At 42.9% G+C, this 18,140-nt stretch overlaps 1 protein-coding gene across 6 annotated transcripts in view; it reads right to left on the bottom strand.

The window, feature by feature from the left end:
- The window catches only part of LOC144799967 (beta-galactoside alpha-2,6-sialyltransferase 1-like), a 419,348-nt gene that overhangs the window by 365,202 nt on the left and 36,006 nt on the right, over positions 1-18,140 (bottom strand). For 2 of the 6 annotated variants that reach the window (XM_078671612.1, XM_078671615.1), the window contains exon 1: positions 119-214. The exons of 3 other annotated variants lie outside the window; for them this stretch is intronic. The gene's annotated coding sequence lies outside the window, so the exon portion shown is untranslated. Of the gene's footprint in view, positions 1-118; positions 215-18,140 lie in introns of those variants that run through there. One more of the 6 variants, XM_078671616.1, reaches the window with a different exon arrangement.

Genomic DNA, 18,140 nt, shown 5'->3' with positions numbered 1-18,140 from the left:
CAGAATCATCAACGTCTGCCTTTCAGAAGGATCAAAAGTCAAGAAGATACTAATCATATCAGAGGCAATTTCCCCCTAATTTCTAGAGTAGAATAAAGGCATACTTTTTAACACTTACTGTTGAAGTTAAGTCTTACATCCTCCTTTTGCAATGAACAACGCGCTGTCCCATGTTCTGGTTGGAGCCTCTCGTGTCATACGTGTCTTTTGCCAGATTGAGAAAAGAAGCAAAAGACCACTTCCCCTCTCAATCTTAAAGGGGAAGTGTTTTGACTATTCAGTAAAGGGGAAGTGTGTTACAGAGGAAAGAACCGTGATTACTACTCGGTCTTAAAGGGAAAGTTTATTTTTCTTTTCAAGGCTGAAATTGTTGTTTTTGTGATCTTAACTGATACATCGTTTTTAGCATATTGTAGCCATGATGGTGTGAATTTCTAATCAAAAATGTGCTTTTCAGTTGGGATCTCGGGCAGATAAAATCATTTCAGAAGAGAGGTGGAAACAAGTGGAATTGGGGTCAGATGAGATTCTTAAAAAAGTTATGTATCTGATCTGTAACTGCAGGGTTTCCAAGAAAAAAAGCAGTGAGGTGTGTGAGAAAAACTGGTCGGTGAAGGATGAGTTATCATCCAATTATTGCCTGAGGTCTAGAGGGACAAGATTAGTTCCACCTATCACTGTCAAGGAGTAATTAATTCATTTAGCTCACACTTGCCATCAGGGAATATCCAACACTAAAGAGAGGTTAAGATCCTCGTATTGGGTGCCGGGTATGAATCTACAAATTGAGATATTGGCGAGAGATTGTGTGCAGTGTGCAGTAAGCGAAAAGGCGGTGAAACCTAGAGTGCAGCCCATGGTAATCAGGGATTGTCCCACAGGTCCTTGGAAAGAGATTCCTCTTGATATTGTGGGACCAGTTTATGCTGAAGGTCAAGAAATGTTTATTATAGTGGTCAAAGACATGTTTTCTAAGTGGCCAGAGATATGTGTCACAAGGGGTAGAGAAACCATGCATTTGTCAACATTTCGAAAGGAACTCACTGGTAGGGGATGTCTTCTTGAAACTTTACTCATGGATATTGGTGTGCCAATGGTTAGATGGAAAAATTCCTTGAAGAGCATTGTATAAAGCCCAAGAGATGTGAGCTCTATCATCCCGAGACTAATAGGATGCTCGAAAGATTTAATCGAGTGTTAAAGGAAATCATCAACTTGGCTAAGGCGAACATCATGAATTGGAGGGCTGAGATACATAAAAGAGTTAAGACATACAGAATTACACCACATACCACTCATTTTGAGTTGTTCCATGGCAGGTCTCGTAGCACAGTTGTGGAAACGACATGGGCAACTGAATATGAGCTTAGGTTATGGGAAAATGTAATGCAAGAAGACTGGTGTATGAGAAATTAGAGACAGAAAAAGACACTTTGATAAAAGGAATTCTGTGAAAAAGACTACCATTTCCAATGGTGATTGGATGCTGATCAAAACACCAGTGGGCAAGGATGGAAGTGGTAAACTTTCAAAACCTCTTTGGGTTATTAAGCAATTCACCAATACTGTTGAGACAGAAGGTCATCGAGGATGGAACTTCAATGGAGTAGTTATGAATAGCAGGAAGGCTTGTGATTAAGTGGTATTTACAGTGGAATGACAAAAACCAATGAAACTAAAACTAACAAGGGATTAACAAGAAGAAAGTTGCACAGAGCTATATGAGTTCCTGAGTACTTGAGAGATGAAGTGATGTGATCTAGTAGATCATATCCTTGATTCATTTGACTATTTATGGTTTGATGTAACAAGAAACAGTGGGACTTTGTTTTGTTATTCTTCCAACCAGAATGTTATGTTTATATCTTTTTTAACCGCTTTCGGTGCAAGATATTGATGCGTGCACATATCGGACAGCCCCCGGCCATCCGACGCACACGCCCACCGTGACGAGGGTCATTTGACGCATGGAAAAGGTTAACTTGTTGTAGAGTTGAGGTGTGTGGTAATTATATATACCAATACTGGCACCCTTCACATTATATTACTTGCATTTCTTCTATGTTTATGTTTCTTTGGAATGCAATGATATTGGAATGTGGGTATTCAAATGTTTGAGGAGAAGGCTTGAGGCCATTGGAGCATTTGATTGGGATCTCCTTGTCTCTTAAGAAACCCATCTGAAAAGATCACCTGGACCTGGTCTGTCTTTCCTGTTAACTGATTCCACAGCTCCCTCTCAGAAAGCATCTAAAGACAAGAGGGGCATGGAGATGTAAGCACGGACACCACAATAGGCTATTCAAAAGGTGGCTTGCCACACATAAGTCTGCCCCACATTGTGGATAGGTTTTTAACATTACAGCTTCTGTTATCCTGCAGGGCCGAGGGCCACCTCCATGATCCAGTCTGTGGGATCAGCTCAAGTAGCACTGTTAAGATCCATCTTTAGCAGCTGTTGACCTTTCCATATGCTGTGCTGCGGATTACTGAGTGATGGGCAAATCCTAGCGTGTATTATGGTTAGATTTTTTTTATGGTTTCTTTATTGAAAGTTTTCAATTCTAACCAATTCCATACTGAACATAAGTGGTGGCAGTGTGTAGTGACAGATGTGTCCTAATACTGCCATCATCATATTGGAAGATCTATGGAAAAGGACCCAAAACACCACTGTGGTACTTCTTAGACACTCTTGACTGGACTGTGCCCCCCTCCTGAACTGCCACGATGGGGATAATTATATATATATATATATATATATATATATATATATTTATTTTATTTTTTTTGTATATATATATATATATATATATATATATATTACCTACTGGCGATAGCCAGTAGGTATATATAGTTAGGATTTTTTTCCTATGGGATTTTTGAAAATTCTATGTCGAATAACTTTAGCGTTTGAGGACAGAATTGGCTGAAATTTTCAGGAAAATGGAACATTTTGTTTATGAGCAGCCCCTGAAAATTTGGGGGGGTTTCGTCAAGGGGGGGCCGAGAAAAAAGGGGGGTCCCAAAACGTGTTTTTCCCATGCAATTTTCCATAGGGCGGTTGGCCTCACTTTTAGCCTGAACGGCTGAATGGATTTACACCAAACTTGGCAAAATTGTAGGGACTGGTAGCCCGATGTGCCTTTGCTATGTCTCAAGATATAGGCTCCAGTGGTTTTTACGAAAATTAACTTTGAAAAATATATATTGGGCTACATTGGGCTATATATATGTTGGAGCCCAAATGTAGCCCAATGTAGCCCAATGTAGCCCAATGTAGCCCAAAGATGGCCACCAGAGACAAAAAAAAACAAATGTAGCCCAAATATCAGCCAGATGTAGCCCAACTATAGCCCAATGACAGAATGTCCCAGAGTGTTCTAAAGAACAACTAGAGTGCTAACAGTCCTACTTATTACAAAGGTATGGCACACCTGAAGCCATCTTGATTGGAATAAAGTGGTAACTCTTAAAACATTTAATTTAAAAAGGAACAAAATGAGGGGGTTCATTTTGCCATAGAAAGTATGATTAGCGAATATATGACGAAATCCCGCATACCATCAATCCGCAAAAAAAATCCCGCATGTACTATTAGGCCGCAAATTAAAATAACGAAAACTTTTAGAACGAATATGCCTTTAGCATACACTAAACAACTAAACTACCCTAAACACTAAAACACTACCCCCAGCATGACCCTACACTACACAAACAGTACAATACTACCCTAAACCCTAAAACACTACCCCCAGCATGACCCTACACTACGCAAACACTACAACACTACCCTAAACCCTAAAACACTACACCCAGCATGACCCTACACTACGCAAACACTACAACACTACCCCAAACCCTAAAACACTACACCCCAGCATGACCCTACACTACGCAAACACTACAACACTACCCTAAACCCTAAAACACTACCCCCAGCATGACCCTACACTACGCAAACACTACAACACAACCCTAAACCCTAAAACACTACCCCCAGCATGACCCTACACTACGCAAACACTACAACACAACCCTAAACCCTAAAACACTACCCCCAGCATGACCCTACACTACGCAAACACTACAACACTACCCTAAACCCTAAAACACTACCCCCAGCATGACCCTACACTACGCAAACACTACAACACTACCCAAAACCCTAAAACACTACACCCCAGCATGACCCTACACTACGCAAACACTACAACACTAACCTAAACCCTAAAACACTACCCCCAGCATGACCCTACACTACGCAAACACTACAACACTACCCAAAACCCTAAAACACTACACCCCAGCATGACCCTACACTACGCAAACACTACAACACTACCCTAAACCCTAAAACACTACCCCCAGCATGACCCTACACTACGCAAACACTACAACACTACCCAAAACCCTAAAACACTACCCCCAGCATGACCCTACACTACGCAAACACTACAACACTACCCAAAACCCTAAAACACTACCCCCAGCATGACCCTACACTACGCAAACACTACAACACTACCCAAAACCCTAAAACACTACCCCCAGCATGACCCTACACTACGCAAACACTACAACACTACCCAAAACCCTAAAACACTACACCCCAGCATGCCCCTACACTAAGCAAACACTACAACACTACCCCAAACCCTAAAACACTACACCCCAGCATGACCCTACACTACGCACACACTACAACACTACCCAAAACCCTAAAACACTACCCCCAGCATGAACCTACACTACGCAAACACTACAACACTACCCAAAACCCCAAAACACTACCCCCAGCATGACCCTACACTACGCAAACACTACAACACTACCCTAAACCCTAAAACACTACACCCCAGCATGACCCTACACTACGCAAACACTACAACACTACCCAAAACCCTAAAACACTACCCCCAGCATGACCCTACACTACGCAAACACTACAACACTACCCTAAACCCTAAAACACTACGCCCAGCATGACCCTACACTACGCAAACACTACAACACTACCCTAAACCCTAAAACACTAGCCCCAGCATGACCCTACACTACGCAAACACTACAACACAACCCTAAACCCTAAAACACTACCCCCAGCATGACCCTACACTACGCAAACACTACAACACTACCCTAAACCCTAAAACACTACCCCCAGCATGACCCTACACTACGCAAACACTACAACACAACCCTAAACCCTAAAACACTACCCCCAGCATGACCCTACACTAAACAACCACCACAACTCTACACTACACTAACACAACACTACACTACACAACACTACACTACACTACACAATCACTAACCCACGAAAAAATTAACACAAACCCACTTACCTCTCTCGTCATCGTGGTTTTCACAACGCAAATGCATTTACCATACATGCCTTTAAAACTTAATTCTTTGTAAAGGCATGCGCGATAAATGCACATGCGTTTTGAAAAAATGCGGGATAATGGTATGCGAGGTCAATGACCTTGCGGGATAATGGTATGCGGACTGAAAGTCTGCGGGATAAAAAATGCGGGAAAATGGCTGCAAACCATGATTAGCAGCAGACTTCCCTGGTGAGCACTAGCTTTACTACAGTGATCTAATGAGCAACTAGAGTGCTAACATTCAGAATTTATGGCAAATGTGTGACACATCTGAATGCCTTCTTGATAGAACCAAAGTAAACAAGCATTGAAAATGCAATAGATCTCGCCCTCGTTTAAGTTAAAGCCATTCTATTTGTAATGAGGTTGCTTTTTAGCTTTGCTTTTATTAGTGTTTTTAAAACTTTCATGTAAATAACATGCATATGTATGCAGATATGTATATGTATGCATGCATTTATATTTATATAGATATGCAGATTATATATGTTTATATATGTATATTACCTACTGGCGATAGCCAGTGGGTATATATAGTTAGGATTTTTTCTCTATGGGATTTCTGAAAATTCTATGTCTAATAACTTTGGCGTTTGTGGACGGAATTGGCTGAAATTTTCAGGAAAATGGCACATTTTGTTTCTGAGCAGCCCCTGAAAATTTGGGGGGGTTCGTTAAGGGGGGGCTGAGAAAAAAGGGGGGTCCCAAAACGCGTTTTTCCCATTCATTTTTCCATAGGGCGGTTGGACTCACTTTTAGCTCGAACGGCTGAATAGATTTACATGAAACTTGGCAAAATTGTAGATATGGTTTGCCCGACGTGCCTTTGCTATGTCTCAATATATGTGCTCCAGTGGATTTTGAGAAATTAACGTTTAAAAAATATATATATCTGTGACAGCGCTCCGGTTAGCGCCCCGGTTCGCGTACCTGACGCGTAACGGAACTTCGCGAAGCGAAGCTGATTGGCTCTCCGGTGTCTGTCAACATTCTAAACAGTCCGGAGCGGCCGCCATCTTGTCTCTCGGTACGATCGAGAGACAAGATGTGGTGAAAAACGAAGGGGGAAATGAATGAAAGGGGGCAAGGTAGACCACTCCTGACCCCCTAGGATTGATGAGGGGGATATTAAAGTGCCCCGCGGGGCAAAAAATAAAAAAAAACAAATTTTTGCGATTTTACGCCGTAGAGGCGCGTCCCGGTACGCGAACCGGGCAGCTCACCGGGCAGCTCACCGGGCAGCTAACCGGGCAGCTAACCGGCAGCGTAGCTGTCAACATTGTAAACAGTCCGGAGCGGCCGCCATCTTGTCTCTCGGTAGGTTCGAGAGACAAGATGTGGTGAAAAAAGAAGGGGGAAATGAAGGAAAGGGGGCAAGGTAAACCCCTCCTGACCCCCTAGGATTGATGAGGGGGATATTAAAGTCCCCCGCGATTTTTCGTGGTAGAGGCGCTTCCTGGTACGCGAACCGGGCAGCTAACCGGCAGCGTAACGGGAGTCCGCCATCTTGTGTTTTTGGAGCGTCCGGTTCGCGTACCGGGTAGCGTCCCGGTAAGCGTAACAAGGGGAAAACCAAGAGAAACAGTAAAAAAAAAATTAAGGGAATAGATTTCCAGCAAACTTGGCAAAATTGGAGGGACTGTTTGTTTGATGTGCCTTTGCAAGGCCTCAAGATATGTGCACGTGTGGATTTTGTCTAATTAAGGTTAAAAAAATATATATATCTGTAAGCGTGCTCCAGCACGCTTACGTTACGGGTTTTGTTTGCGCTGCAGAGCCGATACGTCACGGTTATGCGACGCATCATGAGGCGTCTCACGTGGCTACGTGATACGTCACGTAATAAAGAATATATTTTACAGCTATAGATATTAGCTTTTAAAAAACCAATGAAATTCACTGAAAAAACCATAGGTTATAGACCATATATAGTTAGGAATTTGCATTTACAAAACCTTGAAAATTCACTGAAAAAACCATAGGTTAGAGACCATATATAGTTAGCTGGACATTTTATTGACATAAAACCAATGAAATTCCATATATAGTTAGTTGCACTAACTATATATCGCGCACCCGCAATCCACTGCTGATGATGTCACATATTACATCATTCATGACATGGTCAGTGACATCACTGATGACATCACTGATGACATCTCAAATGACATCACTGATGACATGACTGATGACATCTCAAATGACATCACTGATGACATCATGACACACCAATACCAGTTACTACATACGCACTCACTGATTCCTACGTCTACACACACATTCACTCATTCACCCATACAATCACTCATACATACAGTCACTCATTATTACAACACTATCATATGCACTCATACACCTATGCAGACACTCACACACTGCCACTCATCCATGGAGTTACTCACACACCTAGTCAGTCCTGTAAATAATCAATCACACTTCCATTTCCTCATCTATACAGTTAAACACAGAACACCATACTTCAGTGACATCACTGATGACATCACTGATGACATCTCAAATGACATCACTGATGACAACTCAAATGACATCACTGATGACAACTCAAATGACATCACTGATGACATCATGACACACCAATACCAGTTACTACATACGCACTCACTGATTCCTATGTCTACACACACATTCACTCATTCACCCATACAATCACTCATACATACAGTCACTCATTATTACAACACTATCATATGCACTCATACACCTAGTCAGTCCTGTGAAGAATCAATCACACTTCGATTTCCTCATCTATACAGTTAAACACAGAACACCATACTTTTCACACATATACTAACACATACTTACTCTCTTATACAATCACTGATACAAGTACACATTGATATGCACAGAGTCACACACCTCCCAGCCAGCCACACACACACTCAGTCTTCCATACATCCACTCATTCTTCAATATGTAAAACATATTTAAACTTTACAAAAACACACAGACACTAGATGATGTCATCAGTGATGTCATTTGAGATGTCATCAGTGATGTCATCAGTGATGTCATTTGAGATGTCATCAGTGATGTCATCAGTGATGTCACTGACCATGTCATGAATGATGTAATATGTGACATCATCAGCAGTGGATTGCGGGTGCGCGATATATAGTTAGTGCAACTAACTATATATGGAATTTCATTGGTTTTATGTCAATAAAATGTCCAGCTAACTATATATGGTCTCTAACCTATGGTTTTTTCAGTGAATATATATATATATATATATATATATATATATATATATATATATATATATATATATATATATATATATATATATATATATATATATATATATATATTGTGGGCTTTGTTGCACTCACTCCCATCAATTATCAATGACTGGAGCCAGTCACTCATTTGTCCTTAAAATCACTTTCCCATTAAACCATTGACTATTTCCTACATTAATTTTCACATTCATCCACTCACCTGTTCATGCAATAACACCAGTAAACTGCAAACAATAAAGACGCATGTTCTCTTTTAAAATAGCCTGACCTATTGGCTTTGCCCATGCATGTTTCTATTAGATTCAGATCGTCAACAGAAGCAAATTTGCCAACTGAAACACTGCAATCATGTGCCACACTATAATGTCTCTCTTCACCCAGCGAACAGTCTTTTTCACACTGTGAGCTGGAAACCCCAGCACTGCCTGCAGAGAGAGGGTTTCCTATTTTTGTGTGTGGAGGCTTAGGGCCAAATGTATCAAAATTGGAAATTGCGATTACCTAATTGCGATTCCATGAGAATCGCCTTCAGGTAATCGCAATGTCCAATGAATGAAACTCCATTCGTTTCATATACCGATATTTAGTGGGTCGCAAACCGACCTATCTCATTAATATTAATGAGGTAGATCTCAATTGGCGACCACCTAGGAATCGCAAAGATCACAGGGATGGTGGCCTGCTGAGGTCAACAGACCACCATGTTTGTGACTGCTTTTAAATAAAGCAATCTTTTTTTCTGTAAAGCAGCAGTCCATGGGACCACTGCCTGCTCTTAAAAATGCCTTTACAAACATTCACAAAAGGGAAGGGGTCCCATTTGTAAATGTTTTGCGACCGCATTTTGGTCGCATAACATTCATACATACCGATGCGATTCGGTATTAGGAAGGAATGCCCTAAACACGCCCCTTCCTAATACTGAATCGCAAAACACTTTTTGCGATTCGGTAACAGGTTACCGAATCGCAATTTGATTTTGATACATGTGAAATACCCTTTTGGGGTTCGCAAACGGGCAAATTCTGCGAATTGGCAAATTTACGAACTCAAAAAGGCTTCCTACATATGGCCCTGAAAGTCTGAAAGCCTCCAAGCTCTGCCCCCCACTCCAGGCCTCACACTTTCAAAGCCCCGTTCCACTTCACTTAAAATTAATGAGCACTTACATACATGCCACTAGACTCTATTCAGGCGGGAGACACCAAATTTTTCAAAAATTGTTTCCTTTTGACTGTCTTCCACCTTAAATTGCCTCTCCTTCAATAGAAGTGAACAAGGGAAATACATTCTCCTGATTATTATTTTTAAATCTCTCACTGCCTTCTTCTAAAATGTTGGCATGTACGCGCTAAGCATGCTTTTTCCTTACTTCGATGTCTTAGGCCTACGGTGTTGGGGTTAGCATCTGCCAGGTGGATTACGTGGATTATTGACACCAGCGGGTAACCTGCGAGCCTGGCACGTGCTGGTCGTATGTGACAGCACTAGCTTCTCACCTGGTGGCACCAAAGAATAGATGGAGGTCTCAGGGTTGGACCCAGAAAACAGTTTTAATCAGGTTCCATATAGGAGTGGAACCTGGCACCATATGCAAGCAGCTCATTCAGCAAAAAGCAGCGGAAATATAATAAGCATTAATCTAAATGTAGTCCAGTCCTCCAGGAGAGAGGGTTACCGATTACCGTTCCTTTTAAACAGAATTGTAGTGGCTTGGCTGTCCTTGACCTCTTGCCTGCCAATATTGCCTTATTATTAATTCTTGGGTGCAGATCTACAAGAAACTGACGCATCTGCATAGAAGCGTCACTTTCCTTGCACCAGTGCCAAATGTCCTTGCGACACCATGGATGCGCTGTATTTACAATACAGTGCACCATGGCCCAAGGATTAAGAGATGTGTCAGAAATACTGACACATCTGCTGGCCCAAAAGTGATGCATCGCTGGAGTTGCTCATGAAAGTGATGCAACTCCAGCACTGTGCCTCAACAGATAGGTGAGTCCTATACAAAAAGCCCTGCGTCATTCCTTACGCCTGGTCTAAGCAGGCATAGGGAGTTTGACGTGAATGTGTAGAGTGATGCAATCAAATGTTGTAAATTTCACTGCATCAGTTCTACATGGCTTTTTGCGTGGTAACGCCTAGCCTGCATACATTATACCTGGCACAGGTATAATGTGACGCAGGACTTTACAACGTGACGCATCTCCCTAGATGTGTCATGTTGTAAATTGTCCACATTGTTTGTGCCGTCGTTGAGTCAAAAAAAGTGACGCAATGGCGGCACAAGCAGGCGCAAGGGGCTTGTAAATCTGCCCCTTGGTGTCATTCACCCTGTGTAAATTAACATGTCATTTGTTTATCATTAGTCCGGTTGCGGCCTGCTAACCCAAGAAATGTTTACTTTCTGCAATTTCAATGTGAAAGTAAGCAAATGTGTCAGCTAACAAAGATGTAACGTCTGTGGGCGGCTGCCGCAAGGAGGATCACAAAGGGATATCCGGTCCCTTGAGGGCGCTGGATACACTCAGGGAGGAGGGGCGGGGACAGAGGGACAGGCAGGGACATCTTAAGGATTTTGGGGGCCCTGGGCTAAACCAATTCGGTACCCCTGTTCAGAACAGATTTAAATTTATGATCCGATTTCAGCACTTTCAATGCCCGGGACACGTACAGTGCACAGTGGCACTCCTCCAAATTCTAAATTTGTGCACATCTAATATTCAGGGAAAGTGATATTTTTTTTAATATTGTAACGCAGTAGCAGCAGCTCACTAATGTTACTGCAAATAGTCTCCCTGACACCCTCATAGTTCTCATATGTGAGGTCCTGTTTTGAACTAAAAATGATGGATGTTGTGTGAAACATAAACACAACATTTCTCAGAAAGAGATCTGTAATAGACTCTCACACATTACCCACATTAAAAATAAATTCAAGCCAAACAGTACTTAAAACAATCTGTTTAAGAATGATTCAAGGTCATCAGGGCAAGACTCTGCAGAACAGAGCAGGCTCTCTCAGGGGAGCCCTCAAAACCCTGGGGCCCTGGGCCCGAGCTCACTCTGCCCATGCCTTAAAACGTCTCTGGGGACAGGGGGGCTTCTCGGTAGTGAAACAGGAAATTAGCTGTAGTCGAAGCATCGCCATGTTGTTGTCTTTATTTCGGAAGCGCAAGGCTGTAATGCAGAGTAACAAGCACCAGTCACAAGTGTATTCAACTGAACATCTAGATAATGAGTTGTGCAAAGTGCAATTCACAATACAGTTCATTCAGAATTTAAAAAGACATAATAATAATAACGCGTATGCAACCATATTTATTTTCTGGATATGGTGTTTTATTTGGGTGATATATTAGCCACTCAATCGTTTCTTCACAATAGATTACAAAAAGGCAATGTAAAAAGTATTTGACACAGATAATAGTTCATAAATACACAAAAACACAACCATGAAAAACCTAATCCCTCATAATATCCCAATTATACAGCCAAAACCCAACAAAGTTATTCAATTTGCACTCTTTTTTGACAATTTACCTTGCCATTGAACAAAAGAGGGGCACCCAGAAGTTTAACAAAATTGTAGAATAGTGATCTTGCTATTGAAACAGCTAGAAAAATAAATTTGTGTTCACTCCTCAAAAAAGCCCCATTGCTGCCGAGCAGCCGAAAAAGAACTACCAGTGAATCTGGTAGCACCCTTTTTAGTAATGTTGGGTTATAAAACGAAATATCTGATCAAAAAATGGCTGCAGAACTGGGCAAGTAAAAAGAAACATTGGCCCAGTCACCTTGCGCCATTATAGTAATCTAAACATTTATTAGGGACATTAGGAAAACATGTATTCAAAAGTTAGGGAGTATTAACACGAAAGAAACAAGGCACTGATTTATTAAAATTATTCCCCTGTGCAACCCCCCTGCTACACCCCACCCGCTGTATCCCTCCTCGCGTCCCCCGCAACCGCCCGCCGCTGGCGAGCCATGCCGGCCGACACTGGGTCTCTAGCCACTGTTGCAGGAAATAGCACACATTGTTACTGATGCTACCATATGAACAACTTTTTGGATAATTTATTCATGAATGTTCTCATGTAGCACCTTCAACTAACTGTGAGGATTTGGGTGTATTATATGTTATAGCCGTCTGGCCTTATCATGGAATACACTCACAAAAACCTTTATTGAGTCTGGTCAGGCTCTTTTGAACAACCTTAAGCCTAACCCTTAGTATCTATGGCATTCAAGCAGCAAGACTTGAACAAAGGAACTTCGGGGACTAGTTACAAGAGGCCTGTACCGCCGAACCGTCACTTTTTTTGATTGTTCGGTGGCACATGCCTCTCAATCATATCTATGCGGTGATGCAAAACCACCCTGCATGGCTTTGCATGGCCTCATAGATATGGAATAATGCAAGGCCGCACAAACCGATGCATTGCCTTACTCTGCATCAAAAAGGTGTTCCATGGGAGTTGCCCTGTGCCAAAAACAATTAAAAGAGGCCCTTAGTGTTGAGGAAAATCGAATTTTGCCCTGTTATGTGTCCCTACGTGTTCCCTATCATATGTTATATGTGCATGATCGCTATGCATATTTCCTTTATATGACCGAATAAAGACGCATTTACAGTTGCGTCCCACGTTAGTATGTCAGTTATCCAGTCCTCCTGAAAGCAACGTGAATTAGGCTTTTAGGCCTATGTTGCCAACGTCTTTACATTGTGCACGTTAAATCATCGAGATGCACCCGTTTCTAGGCCTCACAGGGCCCGGACACCAGATTCAAGCCTCAAGTCTCCTGAAGCACTCCGAGAGATGCAGCCCCGCCCGCATCCCTGACCCTTCACTTACTTCCTGCCAAGCAGCGCGGGCTCGGCTTAGCCTGCCTGCCTGCCTGCCAAGAATATGTTATGCCTACAGTTATCTGTTCAGCTCCCCGGCTTCACATTCCTAGCTAACGAACCGCATAAACATCTTCATCTATAGTCTAGTCTTCCTGTCTCCATGCAAGCGAATTACTGAATTAATACCCATAGAAGATCCATAGTTCATGCAATACATGAAGAAATATATGCACACACTAGCCCTAGTGACAAGTAGCCTTTGCCCTGATGACTTTTAGAATCAAGCAACATGTACTCCAAACACAAGATATCAGATACGCTATAGGTACAGGTCGTTCTGACATCCCAGACTTTAGTCTCCTCTTCTAGTGCTAGAAGTCAGGGCCCCCAGCTCTCCCCAGTTACACGTCATGACCCGTTTGCGCGCACCAGTAGGTTAAAGGTTCCAGCTGCCCATGAAGCCCCCTCCATGTATACACCCACTTATGACACTTCCGTGACGTCTACATCACACACCTCCGTGCACGCCCTGTGCATGCCTTCTTTTTACGCCCATATGTTCTTATCTTCCGTTTGTCACTTGTTACGCCTACTGTATTCAATGCAACTGTACTGTTTTACTATATATATTGTATGCTGTCAATGAAATGTTGAGATCGAGGTCGAGATTTGTCCCTTCCTGAGCCTTAGCAGGTGATGGAACCCGATGTCCATTGGCTCGAGCCACTTAATTAAAGCCCGTATGACTCAGATACCACGGATTTCTGCCTCTTATTTATTGAGCTATCCTTTTCAGTTAATGCATAGAAAAATAGTACCGGTAATTATTTATTTATTTACCACATAATGGCGCCCGAACAGTGACGAGCCCCTTCCCCACGCGCCGGCGATGTAACGCAGGCCCCCTGACCCTTCTACAGCCGTGACGGACCCCTACTGTGCACCTGCAGGTTTTCCTGCTCAAATCTCCCTCAGGCCCACGGAGGAGACGGAGACTGCGGTCCGGCATCCAGACGAGGCGGTGAGGAAGGCGGATCGTCCCGACCAGAGCCCAAGCCGAGAGAGCAAGGTGTGGTAAATAAATAATTAATTACCGGTACTATTTTTCAGGATACTCATACAAATAGATAGCTCAATAAATAAGAGTCAAGATACGAGGTAGCTAGAGTTGACAGGCTTTAATTAAGCAAAGGAGATGAAAAGTCTGGAGTGTCAGAGCGACATGTACCCAGGGCATATCTAGTATCTGGTGTTTAGAGAACATGTTGATAGAATCCAAAAGTTATCAGGGCAAAGGCTAACAGACACTAAGACTGGTGCATACATAATTCTACATGTAGTGCGGGTGCAGGGAATATTCTATGAATATTAATACAGTATTTCTCTTACATGGAGACATAAAGGCTAGATCATGACGGAATCTGTTGATGCGATGCAGTAGCTTAGGAATGCAGAGAAGGAGGGCTGGACTGATAACTAGAAACATAACATACTCTTGGCAGACTGAGAGGCAGAGCCAGGCCGAGCCGGGCACTGCGAGGCATGAAGTAAGCTAAGGGTCAGGGATACAGGTGGGGGCTGTATTGCTCCTCGGAGAGGGTTCAGGAGACAGGAGCTGAATCTGGTGTCCGGGCCCTTTTGAGGCCTAGAAAACGGGGACTTTTTACTGAATTAACGTGCACACTGTAAAACGTGGCAACATAGGTTTACATAGGCCTGATACTCGTAGCTTTCACGAAGACTGGAAACTGACATACTAGAGTTGGACACAACTGGAATTGCGTCTTTAATCGATCATAGGGGATACATATGCATATCGATCATGCACATATAACATAGGATGGGGAACACGTAGGCACATATAACATGGCAAAATTTACTTTTCCACATTCCCTCCTTGTGCCCTACGTTTCCATCAGGAAACATCAATATTCATGATACCATCTATCATTTCATATAGCATCATTTGCTCGTCTCGAATTATCTTGGAACGGGACTTAGGACTAGGAATACAAGAGGTAGCACAAATGCCGCAAATCGCAGGGCCACATTGTATACAGAGGCAGCAACTGAATATGATCATTACTGCAATACCTAGGAATGACAATACTTTCCATCCCCAGGCAGATATGATACTCCATAGCCAACCGGACCATGTCCAGGTGCCTGGATTCTGGTGTAACTGATGGGCAATTTTATGAAGTCTGGTTATAGCTGAATAAACAGACGGCGCGTTATTAGGAATGAAAATGCAGCAACTAGATCCGATGACTCTACATGCTCCTCCTCTATCGGCCAGTATGACGTCAAGAACGAGACGATTTTGGAGCACGACAAATCTCATAGCAGATTGCTCTTCGGTTAAGTTACCTAGAGCAGAAGTAGTCTCATTCACTACTGCTTCAAGGGTTCTGGTTAATCTACGTATTAGCTTACTATTCTGGACAGGTCCTATAAAGAAGAAGAAACCTTTATTAAAGTCTTGATATTGTTCTAGAGTAGTTTCAGTTTGATCGACAATTGGGGACTCAATCTCCCTTCTATGTCTAATGTGTACTAGATGTGTGTTTCTGTGATAATCAGATGGGGCTAGGAAAACGGGTCGCAGTAGGAAGGCAATATAACATGTTCCATCCCAATCGAGGGGCAGACGAACATATGCGGTCTGACCACAAACAAAATAAGAATGACGTGAAGCTTTGAAAATAGATTTCCCACTGTCACTATACTCGACAGTAGTAGTACAATCACTATGTCCTACATGTGCGGAACCATTCTTTCTGACACATAATTCGCCTTTGACTGGGAGTACTGAAATAGCAGGTAAGTCTGGAGTAGTATCAGACTGAACATTCAGGACCATAAAATTCGAAGAATAATTACCCAAATTATAAACTTCATTTTCTAGATCTAACCCTGTTCTATGGGAGAGACCTTGCTTGTCTGGAAAACATGTTCTATTCAGGAGGGACATATCATTAGAAGATGACGTTAACATGGACCATGCTCCACACGAACCATTATGTGAAAACGGATAAGGAAAGAGTGGCAGAACTCCCTTCGGTGTCTGGAAAGGGGGGAGTCGACCACACACCCAACAATTAGTGGCATTGCTGGTCTGGTGTGAATAGTGTAACATTCTGATGAATGTGTTATTGCGCATAATTGTGGGTTTATATAGCGCTAGGAATCGACTCCCGGAGGAGTATCTCCACGCTTCGACCGCTGGGGAACCCGTCCTGGCTCACCCTGAGAGATGGTCCCTCATGGGTATCTCTAAGGTGGGACCAAGCATCCCCGGCAGTCTGGGGGGGCTGTTGTGAAGATGAGGCAAGCTGATGCCCAGAGTTGCCGAGTGTGGTTTCTGACTAGAGTAGGCACCGAGGTGAGAATTATCGAGTCCGCTGACCCTGGTCCACGACCCTGCCGTGTCGGGAATCGAACCCTGGTCCCGGGCCGTTCTCTGCTTACAGGTCTGCCGCCTCTAACCAGTGAGCCACACTTCTCCAAGCAAGACGATAGGATAACTCGTGAGGAGGCAGATCACTAAATGTGTGCTCTACTGTAGCATTAGAAAACTTATTTACATGCGGAATTGGAAAACATAAATGAAATGCATAACTGGTGCAGGTAACCATCAAACTTAGAAACAATAGAAAACTTAGAAAAACGATACATCGGATAGAGTTTTGACTAACTCTCTCACTATGGGGGTCTATCTCATACATGTCAGATACCTGTCTAACCGTTTCACCCGAGGGGGACTTAGACAATTAAACTGGCTGACTTATTTTACTAGACCGGAGTTTTAATTTATACTCCTGCTGCGGAGTTCTCTCTAACAGAGGAATTTTTAGTTCTGGATTTGAATGAATGTCTGATTTAGAGTCTGGTTTCAGGTAGTCCTTTGAAATGGAAATGTCTGTAGAAATGTCATTAAAAGTCTTGTTTCTGAGTCCGTGAAATTTCTTGACATGAGACAGATGGACCCAACCCTTACGGCCCTCCAACTTCACGGCCGTACGGGTGGTCAGAAGGACTAGTTTCGGTTCTTTCCAGCGAGGCTCCAGCGGACTTGAACGATCAAAGTTCCGTATTAAAACCAAATCCCCAGGAAGGACCTCATGCGGTTTTACTTCAGTATTGTCTGGAAATGCAGCGGCAACCTGTGAACGACAAGAGTGTAGGGCAGACATCAAGGAAGCTAGGTAATCTGTCAACATATTACTGGAAACATCTGTAATACTGCGGGGTCTAGGTGTACCCCACATATTTGGGGGGCGGCCGAATACGACCTCATAAGGGGACAGACCTGATCTGGAATGTGCAACCATCCTCATGAAGAATAAAGCAACCGGCAGGGCAACTAGCCAGTCCACACCTTTCTCTTTACATGTCTTAGCAATACGGATTTTCAGGGTCTGATTATGTCTCTCTACGAGACCGGCTGCTTCTGGATGGAGTACACAATGGAACTTCCACTGGTACCCTAACAAAAGGGAAACATGCTTCATTAGCTCAGATGAGAATGGCTGGCCGTTATCAGAATACACGACCCTAGGGAGTCCATAACGGGGGAAGAATTCACGAACCAACTGCTTGGCAGTGGTCGCTGCTGTGTAATCTGGAACT

Source organism: Lissotriton helveticus, chromosome 12, assembly GCF_964261635.1.
Source record: "Lissotriton helveticus chromosome 12, aLisHel1.1, whole genome shotgun sequence".
In the NCBI taxonomy this organism is placed as follows: domain Eukaryota; kingdom Metazoa; phylum Chordata; class Amphibia; order Caudata; family Salamandridae; genus Lissotriton; species Lissotriton helveticus.
Note: the sequence above shows the minus strand (reverse complement) of the source record. Positions and strands in the feature narration are given on the sequence as shown.